The sequence below is a fragment of the Lepidochelys olivacea genome, assembly GCF_965140295.1.
Source record: "Lepidochelys olivacea isolate rLepOli2 genome assembly, chromosome: 12".
NCBI classification, from domain to species: domain Eukaryota; kingdom Metazoa; phylum Chordata; order Testudines; family Cheloniidae; genus Lepidochelys; species Lepidochelys olivacea.
This window is the reverse complement of record NC_140422.1, coordinates 40,801,842-40,824,060: the sequence shown is the minus strand read 5'-3', so window position 1 is coordinate 40,824,060 and position 22,219 is coordinate 40,801,842. Positions and strand designations below refer to the sequence as shown.

General features: G+C 41.4%; 1 protein-coding gene across 2 annotated transcripts in view; it reads right to left on the bottom strand.

Moving 5' to 3' along the window:
* The window catches only part of NFAT5 (nuclear factor of activated T cells 5), a 135,244-nt gene that overhangs the window by 89,399 nt on the left and 23,626 nt on the right, over positions 1-22,219 (bottom strand). The window lies entirely within an intron of this gene.

The window sequence follows — 22,219 nt, the reverse complement described above, 5'->3', positions numbered from 1 at the left end:
CCATCTATGAACACAAGCATCTATGAACCTGCAACACATAAGGATGCCTTTGAAACAATGCAGATGATGAAACCCAGAACAAACCACCTGAGATCTGGAAACAAAACTACTCTCAGTATCAAGCAGTGGAAATAGCTTCCAGTGGAGAATAGAACAACATTTAGGAAATAATGTAAAACCTTCCTATTTAATAAATCTTTGTCATGATAACCATAATCGTGGTCACAACACACGTCACCTCTTTCCCTCCCCGTCCCAACCAAAATAAATAAATAAATAAACCTATCCCAAACGAAGATTCTATAAACTGAAAGGGTATCAGAAAAGAGCCAGAACACGCTAGAGATGCTGTTTTATGTGGAAGGCCCTCAGACTCTACGATAATGTGTGGCAGTATAAATAAGTATTTTTGTGAACGTATCTGTTGTGAAACAGTTATGGCTGCTACACTCCACATGCCTGACACAAAACCACAACAGCAAAGTTCAAGATGTTAAGTCACCTAACACCAAATTCACTCTGCTCTTCCACCTTTACTGCTGATTCAAAGGTTAACTATTCACCTGTAATCACAATTATTTAAAATGAGCCCCATAATAAAAGCTGCCACTGCATTCAGACAATAAGAATATGCCATCTATCTACTTTACAGTGTATTTATTAGCACACTTGGTAAAGCCAGAAACATGGGTCTTTAGTAAGATATTAACAGGCAGGTATGGAGCCATCTCTCCAAAAGTGATGCACAAATGCATACCATTACTGTTTCATGCACCCAGTTTAGGCATACAAATACTCTGATGTACACATGCAAATGGGTATACATGTGCATTCCAAAATGCCAGAAAACCTTGACTTCCCCTGTATCACGATACTTATATGCCAGATATATGCAAAATTCTATATGCATTATTGAAAATTTGTCTGACAACAAACAACCATGCTGTCCAATCAAACCTAAAGTAATCAAGACTTGCACAGCATTTCTTCTGTAAGAGGAACTTCATTTAATTACAAAAGTACAGTCAGGCTGACAATGCAACTGACTAAAAACCTCTATCCAGAGTCAATTCTATAATGAATGGCATATATATATGTTCAAGACAAAAAAGGTTTGAGAAATCTAACCCTGAATAACTATAAGACATATATAGCAATTGCTTATCATGTCCCTCAAACTCAGAAGCTCACTAAATGGGGAAGAGTGAAGAAACTCTCACTGATTATTTGGATAGTAACTGGCCTGTGAATAAGAAAGTTACTTATCTTCATAATTGGAGATATGTAGTCCCTATCTGTATTCCGCTATGGATACACAGATGCGCTCCATGCCCCTGGAGCCACAGAATCTTGAAAGCAGCGTCTGTTGGGCCACGCATTTGCCCTTGGTCTCCTGGTACTTCCAACCAAAGAAACAAAGGGTGGGGCAGACCAACAGCCTCCCCAGTTCTTTCTCTACCATGAATCCAAAGATGGGCTAAAGGAGAGGGGAAGGAGGACAGGTAGTAGAATATAGCTAGGGACCACACATGTAGAAAATCCTCCAGTTATGAATTTAAGTAACTTTCTTTTTTTCTTCAAGTGCTGGTCCCGATGTGTATTCCACTGTGGGTGACTGACAAGCAGTACTCACATAGGAGGGTGTGAAGAGGCAGATGGCAGAACGGTTTGAAGGACTCTCATTCCAAAGGATGAGTCAATGAAGGAGTCCTGTCTTAAAGCATAGTGCCTCACAAACATGTGGATGGAACTTCACATAGCTGCTTTGCAAAAGTCACACAGAGGCACATCTTGAAGCGATACCATTGATGTCATGTGTGTTTTCATGGAACGAGCCCTCATGCTCAGGAGGGTCAGAAAAATTAGACAGCTGATAGCAAAGTAAAATACAGCCCAAGATCCATTTATATATTCTATGAGAGGATATACCTTGACCTCAAACTTTTTCTGCTATGGAGATAAACAGTCTGGGAGATTTTCTGATTGATATTGTTCTTTGCAGGTAAACAGCTAATGCTTAGCACATGTCGAGGAATGAAGCCTCCTCTCTTCTGCAGATGTGTGCGCTTTTGGAAAGAATACATTTTAAGTGAACTGACTGGTTCAGCGGAAATTCTGAAATTTCTTTGGGTGTGAACCTAGTGTAGCCTTTTATTTTATTTAACATGAATTATGTAATGTGGTATTACACCACTGGGGTTCAGCTCTGGTAGCTACAGTTTCAAGTTTAACAGAGTGAAAGTCACATTTGCTACTTGCTTCAGAGTTAGAGTCTCTCGGAACACAAAGATCAAAGGTAGTGACTACACATAGAGTCACAAATATAAGGTCTAGTCTATTTTACAAATTTATTCAAGTTACAATTAAAGTTATCATTGCCCAAGCATATAGAAATTCTATACAGACCTATGCACAAGTTACAAATATATTATAAGAACTGTGACAAAGCTCTGTCCTTGCCTCCATGGGTCCCGCGTTTCCTGGCAGCTTCCGCTAGCCTCAGAGGCTCACTGTGACCCTCCACGTAACCTTCTTTCTCTAGAGACAAGGGTCACAGTCTACTGAGCCATTTTCATCATAAGCCAGTGAGGGAGGTGAGGAGAAGTTATCCTTCCTTGCACAGTCTCAGTGATTAATCAGGGGGCAAAGGTGGTGGGGGGGAGCCCAGGCCCACCCTCTATTCCTGGGCTCCAGCCCAGGGCGCCTAATAGTATCAGCTATGATTGCTGACCTTTTAGAAACATGACATGTACAATTCCCTGGGTTACTTCCCCCACAGCAGCCCTCACTGCCTCAAGCTCCACTTCACCCTTACCTCAGGGCCTCCATCCTCGTGCCCGATATGGTGTGTACTACTCAATCTCTCCAACAGCGCAATTTCCTCCTACAGCTCCTGACATGCCCCCCCACCTGACTAACTGGAAGGCTTTTAACTAGTTTCAGCCAGCCCCTGATTGGCTTCAGGTGTCCCAATCAACGTAGCCTTCTCCCTGCCTTCTGGAAAGTTCTTAATTGGCCCCACATGTCTTAATTGACCTGGAGCAGCTGCCATTTCACTTATCCTGGTACCAGGGATTTGTTTAGCCTGGAGCTAATATATCTATCTCCCACTACTTTTCTATAGCCATCTGGCCTTGCCCTGTCACAGAACATAACATAAGAATGTACATACTGGGTCAGATCAAAGGTCCATCTAGTGCAGTATCTGGTCTTCTGACAGTGGACAGTGCCAGGTGCCCCAGAGGGAACAAACAGAACAGGTCATCATCAAGTGATCCATCCCTTATCACCCATTCCCAGCTTCTGGCAAACAGAGGCTAGGGACTCACATCCTTAACAACAGTGTCAGGGTCTGATGGGTCTCTCATGGCTTGATCATCAGTAGAGGAATGGTGGAGTCTCCCATAGGGAGCTCAAATATTCCCGTTCTAGGCATCCCTTTTAAAATGTGATTCTATCTATACCTACATTCAGCACAAGTCCATAAAAATGTCAACCCTCTTTTCTCTTACTGGTCTGTGTCCATTGGAAACTTAAGGGACCCCCAATTTTCTATAGGCTGCGTAAGTTCCCTTTATCCTCATTAGCGCTGACACACAACCTGTATCCTGTGGTTAAGACATGTCGGAGACAGATGCGCCTTTACAGTGTTTTTATGATCCAATATTAATCTTCTGAGTAATTTTTTGCAATCGTACCAGTTGGTATCTCTTTTCCCATAATCTTAGGGCATCAGGATATCTTCCGGTCATTTATGTCATCATTTCTTGTCTCCAAGACCTAAAATTGCTGAGGTAAAGTCTTGCAGGCCTCAACAGGTTCTCATGTTTCAGCTGGTCTTACTCATGTCTAATACTTTGTTCCTCTAAATACTGATCAATCTTATACTTTTATAATCCTACAAATTAACTCTAACATACAATGAACATATGTAATATAACTGATTAATCATATCACACAATAAATGGATAATAAACTAAAATCATTGGCTACACTAGGATGTAAGTGCAATGAGACCTTCTCTATATGGAATATAGCATAAGGTGGATCTGCCATCAGAGCTAAGTTAAGTACCATTTTCTAGTGGAATCCTTTCTATTATTAATAAGGATGCTTTGTACAGCTTCAGGGCATGAATGTTCTAGAATCGATGCCAATCCAAAAACCATCATCTGAGATGGAATGGTTGGGGATTGGGGTGTCTGATTTTGCCCTTCCCATGGATCAGAAGATCAGAAAAAAAGGTGAATGCTGACTGGTGACTGAGATGACATACATAGGAGACTCAGGAACCAAAACTGTTTGGGTCAGTGGGGGTGATGAGGATGACTTGTGTCCTGTCCTGATGAGTCTTCCATAAGACCCAAGGTAGGAGGGGTAAGAGAGGGAAGACATAGTTCAGATGGTCTGGCCAAGGAAAAAATACAGTAACACCCTGAGAGTGACATCTTAGGGCTCTTCTGGAGTAGTATATGTTGCACTTCCTGTTTGAGAGGCCAATAGGTCCCTTATGGGGGTTCCCCATACAGCTAAAACAGTGCTCACCATAAAGTTGTGTAACTCCCACTCAAGGTCAATAGCAAAGCATCTGTGAGGGAGTCTGCTAGCACGTTTTTGATACCTGGAAGCTAAACGGTCTCTCCTGGGACTTATCGCTACATGCACTTGTGTCACGCTAAGTATGATTTGTATCCCAAACTCAATATCACGGGGCCCTGTTCGCTTAAAGTAATATTGCAGGTGAGAAGGAATGAATTTACAGCTCAATATTTAACTTTTTTAGCTAAAAAATTTGAACAATCATGTGGCACCAGAAGACACATTGTTCTTGTAGGCAATAAACAGGTCTTTAGTCTATTTCAGCTTTTAATACTTTAATCCTCCCAGTCCATCAGCTAGCTAAGTTATGCATCTCCTTGATGCATGTAACAGTAGGAATGGAAAGCTAGACTTGGAAAGAAGTTCATCTGGGCTCATCTTCATTTGTGAAGTACTAACTGTATTAGCACATCAAAAAAAGCATGCAAGATTTCAGACACAATATATTTTGACACACCAACCCAAGACATTTATTCACCTAAATATTCTGAGTCAAAATATTTGTCCAGAAGATTTAAATCCTGAGCTCTATTTCTTAATCCAGAGTGTTAAAGGTACATTTTAATTTATTTATTTTAAATAGCACCGTACAAATTACAAAATACATATTTAACTAAAAGGCAAAGAGAACAGAAGCGTGAAAGGAAGTTCAAGACCTAGGCTATTTTCAAATGAGTGCACATATAAACACTCCAATATAAAATAATGGGAATTACACCCATAGAAAAGACCAGACCCTTCAGCTTAAAACCATATAATGTAGATCTGTGGTTCTCAAACTTAATTGAGAACAAAAATTACTACACAACGCCAGGAGACAGGGACCATAGGCTGAGCCCACCCAAGCCCTGGGTGGGGAGGCCAAAGCCTAAGCCCAAGGGCTTTAGCCCCAGGCCTGTAACCTAAGCCCCGCCGCCTGCAGCTGAAGCCAAAGACTGAGCCCCACTGCCCAGGGCTGAAGCCCTTGGGCTTGGGCTCTGGGCCTCAGCAAGTCTAACACCAGCCCTGGCGACCCCATTAAAACAAGGTAGCAACCCACAGTTTGAGAACCCTGTAGATTAACTCACTTACATAATGCCATTACTATGCATTGCACTTTACAGGCTTGCAAGAATAGAGTTTCTCTGCGCTAGAGAGATTACAATCTAAATGGAAAAAATATATTAAAAAGAAAGGGGAAAGGATAAGGCCTTAGTGACTGACCAAAATACATTTGGCATTGTAACACCACTTTCCCCAATCCAGAGCTGAGACACATCTGCTGCCTCAGCTTCTCCACTGCCAACAGTCTTCCCCAGGCTTGTAGGCCACTGTGGTACTTCTAGCCCTCTAGTCAAAGTCAAAAGTCCATCCCTCTTGGGGTAAAAACGAGTTCCAAATGAAGTCCAAACAAAATACAGTGCTTCCAACTATCTTCTTTACTGGGTCCCAGTCCAGTCTGTCCTGGCCCAAAACTACCCTTTACAGGGGACAGACTACCCTCTTCCAGGCACACATTATCATAAGGGAAAGAGGCTGCAATCCCTATATTACTTTTAAAAAAAACAGAAAAGGACAGAAGAGAGAGAACTGGGTATATTAGTCAATCACAGGATTACTGTGAGCCATCAAAGCGATGCAGCTGTGAAAAGGGCAAACTGGATCCTAGGATGTATCACATAAGGTAATTCCAGCAAAGATAGAGAAGTATTAATGCCATTGAACAATGCACTGTTAAGATCTCATCTGGAATACACTATACGAGTCAGGTCACCCATGTTCAAGAAAGATAAATCCAATCTGGAACAGGTGCAAAGAAGGGCTATGAAGATGATCAGGGGAATGAAGAACTTACCTTACAAGAAGAAATCAAAAGAGCTAGGCTTGTTTAACCCAGCAAAATAAAGGCTGAGGCGATATGATTGTTCTCTATTCAGGACGGTAAACACCAGGAACGGAGAAGAGATATTTAAGCTCAAGGACAGCGCTGGCACCAGAACAAATGGGTATAAACTGGCTGTGATATAAGTTCTCTCTCTAGTGCTTTTACCTTAAAAATAAATAGGCTTTCACAGGAAGTGCTGTGTGGTATCTTATAACTGTTGCCAATGACACTATGTACTGTCTCTGAGGGGAGAAGCAAGCAGGCCTGTCTAGGCAGACTGTCTTTTGCTGGAAATGAGAGAGAAAACAGGGACCTATTTGGTCAGAATGGAGAGTCTTGGGTCTCCACTCAAGAGAGATGATGGCCAGGGGAGCTGGAAGCTTGAGAGTGGCTGCCCTTGCTGAACCATAAAGGAGATGTATAGGTGCAGTTGCCCTGAACTTGCCATGAATATATACAGGCTGGGAATTAGAAGAAGGTTTCTACCATAAAGAGGAGTGAGGTTCTGGAACATGGTTCCAATAACCATAGTGGTGGCAAACAACCTAACTGGTTTTAAGATGGAGCTTGATAAATTTGGGACAGGATTATATTTCTGGATTGCATGTGACGACCCAGGAGGTCATTTCCTGAGGAAACTACAATCCATCGGTGATCTTCCTGAAAACACCATCCTGGCCACTATGGATGTAGAAGCCCTCTACACCAACATTCCACACAAAGATGGACTACAAGCCATCAGGAACAGTTTCCCCAATAATGTCACGGCAAACCTGATGGCTGAACTTTGTGACTTTGTCCTCAAACTTTGTCCATAACTATTTCACATTTGGGGACAATACCTTCAAATCAGCAGCACTGCTATGGGTACCCGCATGGCCCCACAGTATGCCAACATTTTTATGGCTGACTTAGAACAACACTTCCTTAGCTCTCGTCCCCTAATGCCCCTACTCTACTTGTGCTACATTGATGACATCTTCATCATCTGGACCCATGGAAAAGAAGCCCTTGAGGAATTCCACCATGATTTCAACAATTTCCATCCCACCATCAACCTCAACCTGGCCCAGTCCACACAAGAGATCCACTTCCTGGACACTATGGTGCTAATAAGCGACGGTCACATAACCACCACCCTGTAGCGGAAACCTACTGACCACTATTCCTACCTACATGCCTCCAGCTTTCACCCAGATCACACCACACGATCCATGGTCTACAACCAAGCTCTACGATACAACTGCATTTGCTCCAACCCCTCAGACAGAGACAAACACCTACAAGATCTCTGTCAAGCATTCTTACAACTACAATACCCACCTGAGGAAGTGAAGAAACAGACTGACCGAGCCAGAAGAGTACCCAGAAGTCATCTACTATAGGACAGGCCCAACAAAGAAAATAACAGAAGGCCACTAGCCATCACCTTCAGCCCCCAACTAAAACCTCTCCAACGCATCATCAAGGATCTACAACCTATCCTGAAGGACGACCCATCACTCTCACAGATCTTGGGAGACAGGCCAGTCCTTGCTTACAGACAGCCCCCCAACCTGAAGCAAATACTCGCCAGCAACCACACACCACACAATAGAACCACTAACCCAGGAACCTATTCTTGCAACAAAGCCCGTTGCCAATTGTGCCCACATATCTATTCAGGGGACACCATCATAGGGTCTAATCACATCAGCCACACTGTCAGAGGCTCGTTCACCTGCACATCCACCAATGTGATATATGCCATCATGTGCCAGCAATGCCCCTCTGCCATGTACATTGGTCAAACTGGACAGTCTCTACATAAAAGAATAAATGGACACAAATCAGACGTCAAGAATTAGAACATTCAAAAACCAGTCGGAGAACACTTCAATCTCTCTGGTTACTCAATTAGAGACCTAAAACTGACAATTCCTCAACAAAAAAACTTCAAGAACAGACTCCAATGAGAGACAGCTGAATTGGAATTAATTTGCAAACTGGATACAATTAACTTAGGCTTGAATAGAGACTGGGAGTGGACGGGTCATTACACAAAGTTAAACTATCGCCCCCGTTCCTCAGACGTTCTTGTGAACTGCTGGAAATGGCCCACCTTGATTATCACTGCAAAAGGTTTTCTCCCCCCGCTGGTATTAGCTCATCTTAAGTGATCACTCTCCTTACAGTGTGTACGGTAACACCCACTGTTTCATGTTCTCTGTGTATATAAATCTCCCCAATGTATTTTCCACTGAATGCATCTGATGAAGTGAGCTGTAGCTCACGAAAGCTTATGCTCAAATAAATTTGTTAGTCTCTAAGGTGCCACAAGTACTCCTGTTCTTTTTGCCCCCATGGCTGACTCTGCCCAGTAACTAATGATGCTGCCTCCATGGCTGACTCTGCCTGGCGACTAGTGATGGTATCTGTGTCCCTCTCACCCAGCCAATGGGAGCTACGGGGGGCAGAGCCTGCAGCAGACATGGCCGGCAGCTTGGCCGCATGCGTCTCTCCTCCTTGGGCCGCAGCGGGGAGGTTCTCGGGCCGCAGATGGCTCGCAGGCCAGGACTTTGAGACCCCTGCACTATAGGAACTCTTATATTTACAAATATAGTTTATTAATACATTTAGCAGTCACAAACACCCTAACTCAGTAAGCAGATAGATATACTACAGAATGTACATCTGCACATCCATATACTCACACCATCTTCTACAGAACAACCTGAAATGTTAGCCATCATCTTCCTCATCACCATCACCTTCCCATCATCACAAGTGGCCGTCATTTTGGCACCTCCCAGAGACTACATCTCTTTCTCCTACCGCTCCTAGGCTGGGATGTCACTTTTATAACACACTACGCTGACCCCACTATGTTTGATGCATATTCAGTAGGGGATTTTTCCCCCTTTTCCTTATTTGCGTTTCCTCACCTTACTAATGTTGGGGTGTCTTTTTCCTACAGATTAGTATATCAGTAATCTCAACTTATTATCATATACGTCCATTTGTTACAATGGCCCTTTTGTGGTTAGGTATCACATTTGTTATTTCTGTCCTAACTGGTTATTTCGGTTCTTTCCAAGTTTTAAGTTGTGGTGTACCTGTTAAGTTTTAAAAGGGTCTGAATTTAGGAAAGCCCCTACGTCAACCTGCTTTAACGCATCCTCTATGTTAAAGGCCGCAGTCATATATGGACTTATGCTTTAGTTCATCACCATCTATTTAGGTGAAAGGTCCCAAACATATGTATGCTAATTTTGCCTTAGTTCAACATACAGGATGTGGCTTGCAGGTCCCCTTCTGTTTCAGCGGAAGTTATGATATATGTTGTACAAAGTATGCCTTGTGAGGTATCATTTGAAAAGTCAATCTGTTGAACATTACTGTAATGAAGTTATGAGATTTTGCTATATGTTTGTTTGTTACTAAAACATGCTGAGTCTATCAATGCAGTCTAGGTTCTTAGAGATAGCAAAAGGACTGTAAACAAAGGCCTTGCATATCATCCCTGAAGAGGCTTCAAACATCACATACACAGATGTGAGCAAGAAATTTACTATTCACCTGAAAGACATTTTAAATCTCATACACCAAAGATCGATTGTCTGCACCCCAGCTGGGAGAGTATTCCTCACAGAGGAGGAAGAGGATACAAAATAAGAGACACTGGCTTCCCCGTTACCTTCCCCACCTCGACACAAGGAAGAAAGATCTTTTGGAAGACAAAGAGAAACATCACTGAACTGTGGGAGGCACGGTCCGAAGCTGAAGGGAGACAGCCTGTGAAATGTATTTCAGCTTATGATGAGGCAACCTGTTTTGCTTTTAGAACTATTGCAATTTTATTTACACCCCCCTCCACCCCAGGCCCTGCTCTCACCCCTGCTCCGTCTCTTCCCACCCACTTTCGCCCTCTCCCCCGCAGCATGCCCCATCCCCACTCCTCCCCCTCCCTCCCAGAGCCTCCGGCATGTCATGAAACAGCTAATTGCGGTAGGAGGGAGTGGGAGGTGCTGATTGGCAAGCCAGCAGGCAGGCAGGAGATGCTGGGATGGGGGGAAGCTGGCTATCGGTGAGTCAGCGCCTATATATACTTTGCACATATACAGTCCTTTAACTTGCCAAACCGTTGATCCATATATGTACTCCCTCCAGTAACCAAATCTAAGAAGATGAAGTTTAAACTCCAACCTCTGTATATCTAGGCTTCCAACTCAATACAACATGCTAACTACGATACAAATGAGACCGAGAATCATTCTGAAAATATGACAAGACCATTATATAAATCAGTGGTATAAACTTGCCTGGAATATTTTGTTCAGTTCCAGTTGCCCCATCTCAAGAAGTATATGGCAAAAAAGCAGGGGCTCAGAGAATGAGAATTATTAGAGCCCTGGAAAGTGCTTATATGAAGAGAGACTGAGAAGATTTGGACTGTCTGCCTTATGAAGTAAACAAGAGGACATGATAAATGTATACAAAATAATGGTATGGAAAGGTAGATATGAAACTTCTATTCGCCCTCTCATAATACAATAAAAGGATATTCAATTAAAGGTGGCAAATTTCAAACAGAGAGATACATGTTTTCTTCACAACATGCAGTCTACCCATGGAACTCACTGTCACAAAATATAACTGAGACCAGAGCTTAGCAGGATTCAAACAAAAATACGATACTTATGCAAATAACAAGAATAACCAGTTATAATAGTAAGGATTTTAAAAATAAAGTTTAGGAACAGATATAAACCCTCTTGCTTCACAGCATAAGCCAACCTCTAATTACTAGGGGTTAGGAAGAAACTTTCCTTGGGGCAGGTTTTCCATTAAAGTGTTTTGTGCACGGTTACTTGCACCTTCCTGTGAAGTAGACTGTATTGGTCACTGTCAGAGACAGGATATTAGATTTGTCGGATCACTGATCTGATCCACTATGGCAATCCCTACATTCAAACACTTTTGAAATTATAAAAGTGTTAGGGACATCGTACAACAATTCTGTTGACCACATCCTTCACCACTCCCTTTGGCTCAGAGATGCCTCAAAACAATAGTGACTCATTGTGACTCTCCAACAAGCTAAAACTGGCTCCTGGCTATTGGCAGTGGATCTTCATTTATGTTACTTAACAGAAGCATAAAATGATGTATCTGACATCAGGCAAGCATCCACTATCACCCCAAAAATAAGACTGTTGTTATTGATTACCTTAAATTATGCAATACTGTTGAGAATGAAAACCCAAATCTCTTACATTTGTTAATGTTCAAGATCTTTATTCTTTATTTTTTAAATAAATTAATTCCCAGTTGAACTAGTTTAATGTAAATTGTTTTGTGTTCTACACAAAAAGTGAAACTTTTCAGAAGCACATAATGAAGTTAGGCACCTGACCCCAATGATTTTCAATGAGAAGTGGGCATCTAACTCTTCGGCACTTTTGAAAATCCTTATTCTATATAGCCCTCCATCATTTGCATTATTGCAAAATGCTGCTTTGGAAAACATTGGAAATATATTTACGTGAGCAATTCTTCCTGAGTTATGATGACAAACAATGGAATGTACTATTTTGACCATGGTTATATATTTGCACTCAGCTTGTGAGTAGGCTTTTGTGCCTTCAGATACTGTCCTACAGTGCCAATGTGACTGACAATATTTTGCAATGTACTTAAGTATAAAAGAGTGGATTAAGAAACCAGTTCAATTTATTTCTTCATTTCCTGGGTTTCTTAAATTGTCAGATGCTTAATGTGTGTATAATTGTAATTTGGATTAAATTACTTAGCTCAAACAGTTTACTGTTATTGAAGACACTGGAAAATGTTAGTTCTTATTTGGCCATTACTGATCTGTACGCCCAGTGTAAATGTCTGAAATAAAAATATAATTCCCTGTTTGAATGTTTTTTAAAAAAAGTAGTCAACAAGATCTCCTTTGGCCAGTTGACCAGATACCCTCTAACTACAGGACTAAACTTGACGTCAGAGGTAGATATAAAAGATGAGGGAAGTATTGTGATATACTAGCAAGGTCTAGGTAAAATGCCTTGATGAGAAGTCCAGTCCTCTATCCTCAGGTGCTACCCAAATTTAAGGAGATGTCTGTGAAACTGCACCAACAGGAGAAAGCAAGCTAGCTGCCTAAAGCTCGTTATTGGAATGAGGTTCACGTCCACTCTCCAATGACCTCCAGAAGTGTCTAAAGCGTACTGTGGAATGTTCCCTACAGTTCAGATCAGCCCTCTTTGTAGGAAATTACCTATTATCACCCCAAAAAATTAAGATCCGTGACAACCAACCAAGTAGCTCATCATCATATTTTAAATTATAAAGTTATTCTTAAACCCACTTTAATTTATTCAATAAAAATATACTTGCAACAAAATAGCTACCCAAATGTTGAACTACAATTTCCAAACCATAAAATCCCTAGCCTCTTGCTGCGCTCCCACCTAAGTAGAAGAAAAACCCAGATAACAGCACTCCAGTTCTCACTGGTATTCTGCTGCATAAAGAAGCACAATCAACTTATAGTCGTTCAACAAAAGTTAATACATTTCACCATCCCTCTCTGTGAAAAGCTGATCCCTTAAATTTTGAATTTCCTTTTATACTCAAAGTTTTCATTAAGAGTAAAGGGCACTTTTAAAAATCCCTCTTCACCAACAGATTGTCTTGCCTCAAAGTGAGAACAGATGTTTCAGGATTATTCCAGATCAAACCAAAAGAGAAAAATCTGCTGGTCAGCAAAAAGTAAAAGCACACCCCTCCATTCATAGAGCACAGACATGTAGATTGGCAGTGACCTGTTTCCTATGCCATGCATCTATTCAGGCAGTTATCGGACACATTATTTACAGCAAGCCTCCAAATTTCCCATTCCCCTCCCCCACCCAAACCCACAATGCTAGCTTGCTAGAGGCTTCCATGTATCTCATATCCAACTACTCAGATCAAGGACACAAGGGGACGAGACAGATGTGTGAAAAATTATTATTTTAGATGCTGTCAAATTTCTTCAAATGCCCTTGCTCTGATTATCCCTCACTCCTAATCTCACAGCTGAGGTCAGCTGCTGCAACTCTTATCTTCTTGCCAGTTATACTGAAAATTAAAAAAATGACATTTCACATGGCCACACTGACCAGAGGCAACGAGCTAACATCATCCAAGACACCAGAACGTTCTACATCAAGGACAACCAGGATTTTGTATTATGAGGTGACTGAAGACAGGGTAAAGCTGTACATATTCATTCACACCAACTGAACAATTTATATACAATTACTGTAATTAAAAAATTCACATGGTATTAGAATTAGTTGCCATGATGGTTCACCAGAAATAAATTACCAGGATCAAAACAGCAAGCACCCATTTTCAAAATGTGTAGATTACACAGTGTAAATCTAAACCACAATCTAGTCTCAGGTGAGTGGCATGCATCATTGCCTATCTTGAAATATCTGCAAGAACAAAAAATTCTCAAGGTATTCGTCAAGGTATGTCACATATATGAGAAGGATTTAGGAACAGATCCTCAGCTGATGTAAACTCTCATATGGCAATTTACATCAGCTGAGACCTTTTGGTTTTTTAATGAAAATCTGTATGCATGCAATCAAACATTGGCCTTCTTTGCAGGCAGGCTCTCAGAGTTCTGCACAAAAGACACTAAATTAGAATCATCTTGAGTACTTTACTATCATCCCAATATAAGGGGCCTAGTGTATATTTGCCTTTTCAAAGTTCTGTTATATTCAGGTTCTTATATAGTCCTCATCACAGTATCAGAGCACATTTCAGAAGTACATTAAGCAACATGACTACCATTTGTCACACGAGTCTTTCTACCCAATGGGAAAACTGAGAGCTTTTAAAAACTTATTTTTGTAGTCATTTTATGCCTGGTGTGGTGTGTGTGTATTTGTTATTAAGGGCACGGTCAAAGAAGTGTCCCTTGCACTTGAAACAGAAAGCAGTGATGATCAAGGTGGTTAGATCCTGCGGGAGTTCTCTTGCATAGCCTTCAACAGGCCCCAAAGAAAGCTCTATCTACTGCAGAAACAACCTTTACCTTTGCTGTGGACAGTTCTAGTGTGCCTGGGAAGCAGAGTTGTTGACCACAGTCCTCATTTAAGAGCTTCAGGCAATCTTTTACAGTGAAAACAGCTGTCACTTTGGAATGAAGCCCCTCCTGTTAAAGAATGAGCCTCACCCTGAAATCCAAGTACAGAGTTGGATTTTGTGCTACCACTCCAAGAGATGGGGAGGGGGAAAAAAAAAAAAAAACAGATTAGTCTTACTAAAGCTGCAAAGGGATTGTGGAGTACCAAAACCTAGTTTAATTGTTGTGTAGCAGGTTGTGTCTCAATTAAGTGCCTGGCTATTATGCTATAACGGCATTTCAGTTATACTATATATGCATTATTGATAAAGTCCTTTGGAATCCTTTGATGAAACAAACTGTTTAAGTATCTGTAGTTCAGTTCTATTCTGGAAGTGATTAAAAGTGATACATTGTGGTTATTTATAGTGTCACTGACTAGACCAAATTTGCTCAGTTTACAGACCTTTGTTTTTTGCGGCGGAGGGGGTATTAATGTTAATCCTGCACAATTGAGACAGGCTGGAGGAGATGGGGCAGAAGAGGTCTGTGGCCACCAGAGTCCACTCCAGGGCCTGGCATGGAATCCAAGATTCATGGGCCTCTACTTTCCTCCACAGTCAATAGACTGCTCTGAAACCTGCAGGAAACGTATCATCCTCTTCTAATGCTGGTCCACATAGAGCATGACAACCTACTACTGTTCTCACCTATGCATGAGCTCAAGAGGCAAAATGTCTGTGCTGTGGAGCTAAGGTTTCCAAACCTACTAATAATCCAGGTGGATGTCAATATGATTCAGTTTGCTTTTTTTAAATCCTACGAAATCACACACAAAAATATATTACAAGAATATTAAGGCTGCAAAAATCAAGTTCTCAAAAGTTAGGAAATGCCACAATTACGGTTAATTTGTTCAACTTTGTGAGTATGCATTATGACACAGTCTTTAAATACATGACCACATAATATTTTTTACATAGGAGCCCTGCATCATTAAGTGCATAAGATGGACCAGGCTCTGGGAATGAATCAGAGCCGTTTAGTGAAGGAGACTTGCCTGAAGGAAGGAGAAAGGATGGTTCCTAATGGTTAAAGCAACTCAATGCCACTCTTGAGAACTGGATTCTACCCTTGCCTCTGCAACAGAGTTCTTACATGATGCTGGGCAAGTCACTTAAGCCAAACTTTTCACAGGTGTTCACTACTGTGTATTCCTCATTTTATAGGTCCCAACTTTAAACCCTAGGCCTGATTTGCAGTAGGGCCAAGCACTCTCAGCTGCAACTGAAGTGAATGGGTGCTGTGCTTTGAACATATTAAGAGCTATAGAAAGCTATGTACTATTTAAAAAAAAAAAAAATCAGACCCTAAGCGCTCCCTAACTTTTACAGTACTTGACTTTGTAACTCTAACATTCTTTTAGCATAGTTTTGTGTATGCAACGCTACTTAAAATGGTATCAAATATCCCAAGAATCAGGTTTGCCTCTGAAGCTTTTATAAGTTACACACACAACAGAAAGCAGGATTATTTTTAGCTAGAACCCTGAATGAGCATAGGTGGGAACCACAGTCTGTGGCTACTACTAAAAGGATGACAAATATTCATTATGGCACTCCATGATAAAGCTAAACCCATGTAATGGCAAAAGAACTAAACAGAGGTTTATAGTTTGTGTAAACCAAGCAGTTTAGTGACTAATTGAACTGCATTTGTTAAATCATATTATCCAATTTTTATTTCAGGGGTCTTTTGTTGTGTGTTTGATCTATGTTAATTTGATTAAATCTACTATATGAAAAATAATGAAATCAGCTAAAGAAATTACATAACTTAAACTAGGTTATATGTTTAAAGGCTACCACATTAACTGGGGAAATTTTCCAGATAGCTTTGGACACTTCTATACCAAAGACCAGGCTTTGAAGTGAAGACTGTTAGCTGTTGTTCAAGGGACTTGTCACCTGATGTGCTGAAACTACCTCTGAGCCAGTTTTCTTTGACGGCTTGGGACTCCAGAACCCTGTCTTCTTACGCCAGACATGCTAGCCTGCTGCAACACAGACCCAGGGTCTGAACCACGCCCCCAAAGCTGCAGACTTAACTGAAAACAGCTCAGCAAGTACTTCTGTCTCCAGCACCCAGACACCCAGCTCCCAATGGGATCCAAACCCCAAATAAATCTGTTTTACTCTGTATAAAGCTTATACAGGGTAAACTCATAAATTGTCCGCCCTCTAACACCGACAGAGATATGCACAGCTGTTTGCTCCCCCAGGTATTAATCACTTACTCTGGGTTAATCAATCAACAAAAGTGGTTTTATTAAATATAAAAAGTAGGATTTAAGTGGTTTCAAGTAATAACAGTCAGCACAAAGTAAGTTACCAGGCAAAATAAAACAAAACACACTAGTCTAAGCCTAATACATTAAGAAACCAAATACAGGCAAATCTCACCCTTACAGATGTTCCAATAAGCTTTTTTCACAGACTAGACTTCTTCCTAGTCTGGGCCCAATCCTTTCCCCGGTACAGTTCTTGTTAGTTCCAGCTCATGTGGTAACCAGGGGATTTCTCATGACTGGCAGCCCCCTTTGTTCTGCTCCACACTCTTTTATAGCTTTGGCCCAAGGCAGGAACCCTTTGTCTCTCTGGATCCCCACCCCTCCTTCTAAATGGAAAAGCACCAGGTTTAAGATGGATTCCAGTATCATGTAACATGGTCACATGTCCTGGGAGACCCCAGCCTTCATTCTTCCAGGGCTGGCCTGCAGGTCCCCAGAAAGATTTGCAAGTAAACAGAGCCATTCACAACCAATTTTCCTAATCAATGGGAGCCATCAAGAGTCCAAGCCACCCTTAATGGCCCACGCTTTGCATAATTACAATAGGACTTCAGAGTAATACTTCATATTTCTAGCTTGAGATACAAGAATGATACATTCATACAAATAGGTCGAACACACTCAGTAGATTATAATCTTTGTAATAAGAAAAGGTGTATTTGTGGCACCTTAGAGACTAACAAATTTATTTGAGCATAAGCTTTTGTGAGCTACAGCTTACTTCACTGGATGCATTCAGTGGAAAATACAGTGGGGAGATTTATATACATAGAGAACATGAAACAATGGGTGTTACCATACACACTGTAACAAGAGTGATCACTTAAGGTGAGCTATTACCAGCAGGAGAGTGGGAGCGGGAGGGGGAAACGACGACGACGACCTTTTGTAGTGATAATCAAGATGGGCCATTTCCAGCAGTTCACAAGAACGTCTAAGGAACAGTGGTGGGTGGGTGGGGAATAAACAAGGGGAAATAGTTTTACGTTGTGTAATGACCCAACCACTCCCAGTCTCTATTCAAACCTAAGTTAATTGTATCCAGTTTGCAAATTAATTCCAATTCAGCTGTCTCTCCTTGGAGTCTGTTTTTGAAGTTTTTTTTTGTTGAAGAATTGCCACTTTTAGGTCTGTAATCGAGTGACCAAAGAGACTGAAGTCTTCTCCAACTGGTTTTTGAATGTTATAATTCTTGACATCTGATTTGTGTCCATTTATTCTTTTATGTAGAGACTGTCCAGTTTGGCCAATGGACATGGCAGAGGGGCATTGCTGGCACATGATGGCACAGATCACATTGGTGGATGTGCAGGTGAACGAGCCTCTGATAGTGTGGCTGATGTGATTAGGCCCTATGATGGTGTCCCCTGAATAGATATGTGGGGACAGTTGGCAACGGGCTCACTTCATCGGATGCATTCAGTGGAAAATACAGTGGGGAGATTTATATACACAGAGAATCTTTGTAATGACACCTTGCAAGAGACCTTTTGCATAAAGCATATTCCAGTTCCATTGTATTTACACTCATAAGCATATTTCCATAGAACATATGGAGTGCAACATCACAGCCACATCTATGCGATTAAGATTTTAATGAGGCTCTATCCTTGCTGAAGGATCAGGACATCTCCAAAGCGCTAGCAACGGTGACAGTGCTAGCATACATTGCCCACCAGCACTTTCGAACTCCGAGACTGTGTAGACTGCACCGTGATGAAAAACGCTGACAGCAAGTTTACACCAGTGCTCCTACCATTGCCAGCACTCGCAGAAATGCACCACTGACACTGCAACACCGGAAGACGTTCACAGAACTTTCAAGCGTACACAAGGCTATTTTACATAGCCAGACACAAAAATCTCACTTCCAGTTCCCACCGGCTGCACACAGAAGAAGCAAATCCTAAATCAATGCAACTCATGAATTCATAGCCATTTCCATGGCTGCATCTACACTAGCAAACTTTGTGGCTACAGTTTACCACTGGTGAAAGAAATAGTGCAAGCTCCACTGTAGACAGGATTTGGGCATTTGGGGTTAGACACAGTGATTGTAAAGAAGCCTGAGTCTTGCTTATAGTACAATTTGCCCTATTTCCTACCATCAATGGAGCTACTCCAGTGGTGTATTACAGCTTCACAGCTTGCGAGTGAAGAACAGCAAAAAGAACATAAGAGCGGCCATACTGGGTCAGACCAAAGGTCCATCTAGGACAGGATACTGGGCTACAACACTGGCCAATGCCAGGTGCCCCAGAGGGAATGAACTGAACAGGTAATCATCAAGTGATCCATCCCCTGTCGCCCATTCCCAGCTTCTGGCAAACAGAGGCAAGGGACAACTTCCCTGCCCATCCTGGCTAATAGCCATTGATGGACCTATCCTCCATGAATTTATCTAGTTCTTTTTTTGAACCCTGTTATAGTCTTGGCCTTCACAACATCCTCTGTCATAAATATAAAGGGAAGGGTAAACCCCTTTGAAATCCCTCCTGGCCAGGGGAAAGCTCCTCTCACCTGTAAAGGGTTAAGAAGCTACAGGTAACCTCGCTGGCACCTGACCAAAATGACCAATGAGGAGACAAGATACTTTCAAAAGCTGGGAGGAGGGAGAGAAACAAAGGGTCTGTGTGTCTGTCTATATGCTGGTTTCTGCCGGGGATAGACCAGGAATGGAGTCTTAGAACTTTTAGTAAGTAATCTAGCTAGATATGTGTTAGATTATGATTTCTTTAAATGGCTGAGAAAAGAATTGTGCTGAATAGAATAACTATTTCTGTCTGCGTATCTTTTTTGTAACTTAAGGTTTTGCCTAGAGGGGTTCTCTATGTTTTTGAATCTAATTACCCTGTAAGATATCTACCATCCTGATTTTACAGGGGGGATTTCTTCATTTCTATTTACTTCTATTTTTATTAAAAGTCTTCTTGTAAGAAAACTGAATGCTTTTTCATTGTTCTCAGATCCAAGGGTTTGGGTCTGTGGTCACCTATGCAAATTGGTGAGGCTTTTTATCCAACATTTCCCAGGAAAGGGGGGGTGCAAGTGTTGGGAGGATTGTTCATTGTTCTTAAGATCCAAGGGTCTGGGTCTGTAGTCACCTAGGCAAATTGGTGAGGCTTTTTACCAAACCTTGTCCAGGAAGTGGGGTGCAAGGTTTTGGGAAGTATTTTGGGGGGAAAGACGCGTCCAAACAGCTCTTCCCCAATAACCAGTATTAGTTTGGTGGTGGTAGCGGCCAATCCAAGGACAACGGGTGGACTATTTTGTACCTTGGGGAAGTTTTGACCTAAGCTGGTAAAGATAAGCTTAGGAGGTTTTTCATGCAGGTCCCCACATCTGTACCCTAGAGTTCAGAGTGGGGGAGGAACCTTGACATCCTCTTTCAAAGAGTTCCACAGGTTGACTATGCGTTGTGTGAAGAAATACTTTTGTTTGTTTGTTTTAAACCTGCTGCCTATTAATTTCACTGGGTGACCCCTAGTTCTTGTTATTTACTTTCTCCACACCAGTCAGAATTTTATAGACCTCTAATATATCCCCCCGAATTGTCTTTTTTTCCAAGCTGAAAAGTTCCAGTCTTATTAATTGCTCCTCATACAGAAAGCTGTTCTATACCTCTAATCATCTTTGTTGCCGTTTTCCGAATCTTTTCCAATTCTTCATGCATCTGAAGAAGTGGGTATTCACCCACAAAAGCTTATGAGCCAACACGTCTGTTAGTCTATAAGGTGCCACAGGACTCTTTGCCGCTTTTACAGATCCAGACTAACACGGCTACCCCTTTGATACTTTTCCAATTCCAGTATATCTTTTTTGAGATGGGGTGACAACATCTTCCTGCAGTATTCACGATGTGGGCGTACCATGGATTTATATAGAGGCAATATGATATTTTCTGTCTTATTATCTATCCCTTTCCTAAGGATTACCAACGTTCTGTTAAGCTTTTTTGACTTCCGCTGCACATTGAGTGGAGGTTTTCAGAGAACTATCCACAATGACTCCAAGAACTCTTTCTTGAGTGAAAAGAAAAGGAGTACCTGTGGCACCTGAGACTAACAAATTTATTTGAGCATAAGCTTTCGTGAGCTACAGCTCACTTCATCGGATGAGTGGTAACTACTAATTTAAATCTCATCATTTTATATGTGTAGTTGGGATTATAAGGTTCGCTCACGAAGAGATGCTACTATTTTAAGTCTAATCATTAGGTAGAGTGCTACTAACTGGTGATATCATTAGGATTTAATCATAGCTGAACAGTATAAAACTGATAACGGCATTTAACTTTTTTTAAATAAGATTAAACTTGAAGGGTTTTGTAATTTCTTTAACAAGTTGGCAATAGCACTAGCACAAAAAATATTTTTATTTGTTTTAATACTAACAAGTAATTTGGCCCGTAATTTCTAATTCAACTAATCAGTTACTACACTATTCCCATGCCATTAGAAAATCTGTTAATCTCAATATTCAGGTTTCTGCACAACAAGGTAAGTGGAGAAATTAATTATTTTAAAGTTGAAGTTAAACAACTGACAAAGGCATGTGTTAATGGAATACTATTTTTTGGCATGCTTCCAAATATCATATAAAGCTTTCCTGGCAGTGTTTCAGCTTTCTCTATTCACAGCTCAAAGAGTACTTTTATAAATGTGGACAGACAGTATAAATCCTACACGTTTCTATCCAATTTTACACATTCCAGAAGACAACAATGTGATTTGGCAAGTGTCACGTAAATAATTACTATGCAGGGACTTCTCAAAACAGGTTATTCGATGGCACCAATTAAGGAGACGGGGGCAAATGCCCCACGGAGGGGTGGGGATCCTTGGCCTAACCACTTGTAAGCAGTAGTCCCATACCACATCAGGACAAGTGCTGCTGGTGCAGTCCAGAGCATCACTGTGCCTGTGTGCTCAAAACACTGCAAAAATTTGGCCCAGCTGCCCCCCCTCTGGCTCAGATGAGGTTATAACCTGGTGCATGGGGAATCTGTTACTGAGACTGCTGAATTGGAATTAATTTGCAAACTGGACACCATTAAATTAGGCTTTAATAAAGACTGGGAGTGGATGGGTCATTACACAAAGTAAAACTATTTCCCCATGCTTATTCCCCCCTCCCCCCCCCCGTTACTCTCACCTTCTTGTCAACTATTAGAAATGGGCCATCCTGATTATCACTACAAAAGGTTTTTTTCCTCCTGCTGATAATAGCTCACCTTAATTGATCACTCTCTTTACAGTGTGTATGGCAACACCCATTTTTTCATGTTCTGTGT